The following is a 3,235-nucleotide window of genomic DNA, read 5'->3' on the forward strand; positions in this document are numbered from 1 at the left end:
CTTTATATTTATTTTTACAAAATGAAATCATGTCATTTGATATTCGAAATAAATATGTGAACTATATTTATTTTGTAAAAGATTCGTCGACTTGTATTGGAAAATAAATATATAACTATATTTATTTATAAAAGGATTCGAGTTCGTTTGAAATAAATATAATAATAACTATATTTATTCTTGTTGTTGAAATAATTTCCATATCGTTGTTCTCGTAAGTTGTAAGTCGTTGTCGAAGGAAACTTTATATTTGTATCTCGTAAAAGTCGCTTTAATACAATAGTTGTCGTTTTACAAGAAAAGCACGTTTTTATAATAAAACTCGTTTTATTTTACGGGTTTTCTCGAAAAACGGGCAGAGTTTCCTCTGTTTTTGGACGCCCCGACAACACAAGTTGTCGTTATTTTTCAAAATCAATCAATATTCAAACACGTAATCAATATTTATGTAAATCTTGTCGAATATTTCGAGATGTGGACTATATATAATCGATTAGAGCTCGTTTTTCACGTAATATTAATCCTATGAAAATAACAACATAAATGTGCCACTAATATTTACCAAGTCTTCGCGTGTCGATACGTTCGACTGAGTTGAACGAGTCAACTGAGTTGACCGAGTCGAGTGGACTCAGTTTGACCGAGTCTTCCCGGATCATGAATCGCGAACCGCCGTTAACTTATGTTGACCGAGCTGTTGATCCGAACCGTTGACTGTTGTTGACTGTTTGACCCAGCTGTTGACCCGAGTTGACTCGGGTGTTGACCGAGTCAACCGGGTTTGACCCGAACCCGAACACGAAACCCGAACCGAAGCTTCCATGGAACCCCAAGCAACCAACCTGATGAGCATCACCAGAAAGAAAAATCTGAACCATCTCGTGACTGAACCTTGAGCCGAAACAAACTGACCTGAACATGAACTCTTCTAGGCCGACTCTGACCGGACTCGAACCACTGCGAAGCCGTGAGACTTGTCGGACCAAGAGGAACCACTGGATCGAGGCACGGACCGCCGGAAAAACAGCGAAATCCGTTGGATAACAACAAGGACCACCGGTTCTCTCTCTCTCTCGTTCTTTCCTTGGTCGCACCGCCGCACGCCACTGCCACCGCCGCTCACGGCGGTGCTGCTCCTTCTCCGGCGCTCTCTCTCTTTCGTCTCGATCTCTCTCTCGTTTCTCTCTCCTCTTCGTTACACCGTCGCACCACCACCAGACGGTGGTGGTGGTTGTTGTCGTTCCTGGTTACACATCAGCGGGGAGGAGAGAAGGGGGTGCGTTGTTCGTCGGAGAAGACCACCGTCGTCGGATTTGTTCTGGTCGCCGGTGTCGGGTCATATGTAGATGAGAGGGAGAGGTGAGAGCTTATCAAGTGTGAGTGTGTTTGTTGTTGAGTTTTGTTTAGGAAGAAAGGAATTTCTCTGTGTTAATTTGTGTGAGTGTTTTGATTTTGGTTAAAATAGAGTAGAAAGTGAGATGGGAGGAAAAAGAAAGGGGGTGTCGGCTGGGATTTTAATTGGGTTGGGTTTCACAAATGACCAACAAATATTGAGATGAGTGTTATTTATGTGTGTATTGTTTAGTTATATAGAGAAAGATAGGAGATCTTATTGAGATTTAGCAAATCTCTTGCACAGATTTAATAAGATTTTGCAAGATTGGGTAAATATTTTGCTTGGATTTGTAGGGATTTTTAGAGATCTCATATATCTAATTTATTGTGCAGGTTTAGGCTTGTGGGTTTTGGGCTTGGGCCCAGGGCCCACAAGCCCATCTTATGTGTAAGCGGCCCGTAATTTTTACGAGACCCGATTTCGCGACTCAAACTCCATTTCGCGACCCAAACTCCATGAGCATAAAATATTCGTGTAACATCCATATTTGTCGGTGTCGTCTGTATTTTGCACGGTATCAGTTCGTTGTCGCGTAATATTCAGCAGATTTTCAGTAAATCACCACACGCGCACTGTATAGCTAAACAAACGTTCCTGGGCACTCCAAGGGCCTAACTAAGTTAATTAGCGTCGTAAACACTATTTATTATTGCGTTAATCGCCTATTAATCATGTAATTAAGGGCGTAAATTACCGGTTGTCACACATGAATCCAATACTCCCATAAAACCTATGTACTCGCCAGCATTTCGTTGCTGACTTTACTTTTTACATATGTTTCAGGTGTTATTGCTTGATGTTGCTTGCTAGGAAGCTTGTGTCACATAGGACCTGGACGAGGCCTTAGTGATTTAAAAACAGTTATAGACAATATGTAGTTTGTTTGTTTTGATTTAAAGACAATGTACATTACATAATAATTCAATAAAACAAAACATTTGGTTACCATGGTTGTGAAACAATAATTCTGTTGCAACACTCCCCGACGTTTCCGCCACGGTTTGTTGTTTTAACGTGGTCGGGGTGTGACAGAAAAGTTGGTATCAGAGCCAATGGTTATAGGGAATTAGGTTATTAGCATTGCTTTGACCTAGATTATAACTTTAGGACCCTAACACAAGTTTACTTGTGTTTAGAATTTTTAAAACAATACTATCACCTATCCTTAGGTGATAACCACAACGAGAACACAATAACGAATCCGCTTCGAAAATTAATCATCTATCCTTGGATGATTGATTACTAGGTTTTGAACCCTTTGTTATATGGTTTTGAACCCTTCCGGTTTGATCCATTTTGGCTTCAGTGGCTTCTGAATTTTTTTAAATCTCGTCAATGTTTGGGTCTAAATAATGTGAACACGTGCAAACTGGAAGAGTGAATGCCTGTACCCTGAGTTTTTTCTCTAAGGCTAGAGTGTTCGTACAAATCCGCATTATCGGACCAGTCACTCTTACCTGGGAACTCTTGGGGTGAGTGTTCACTTATAGGCGAGCATGTCTTCGCGATACATTATACTGACCCATTTACTTTGATTGGTCACTGCGTGTCGTTTGTTTGTTCGAGGTAACGAACAAATGATCGTCTTCCTTGTGTTGTGTCAATATTTTCAATGCCTCTTTTGTTTTCCCAACTGTCAACCTCATTCGTTTCCCATGTTTCCTTTTTAGACAATGCCTCCACGACGCAATACTCAAACCGATGCTCGAACTTATACTGCTGAGGAAGTCGCAACCCTTGTCTCTCAACAAATGGCTGCTGTGCTTCCAGGCATTGTGACCCAAATCCACGAGTTATACAACAACAACAATAATAACAACAATAATGCTTAGTGTAATT

At 40.8% G+C, this 3,235-nt stretch overlaps 1 long non-coding RNA gene across 1 annotated transcript; it reads right to left on the minus strand.

Moving 5' to 3' along the window:
* Nucleotides 1-517: 517 nt before the first annotated feature.
* LOC110882336 lies at nt 518-1,548 on the minus strand. Its single transcript, XR_002560066.2, has 2 exons — nt 913-1,548; nt 518-842 (listed from the first exon to the last, which is right to left on the minus strand). It is a non-coding gene; the product is annotated as an uncharacterized LOC110882336 (long non-coding RNA).
* Nucleotides 1,549-3,235: the final 1,687 nt, after the last annotated feature.

This window comes from Helianthus annuus, chromosome 10 (genome assembly GCF_002127325.2).
Source record: "Helianthus annuus cultivar XRQ/B chromosome 10, HanXRQr2.0-SUNRISE, whole genome shotgun sequence".
NCBI classification, from domain to species: domain Eukaryota; kingdom Viridiplantae; phylum Streptophyta; class Magnoliopsida; order Asterales; family Asteraceae; genus Helianthus; species Helianthus annuus.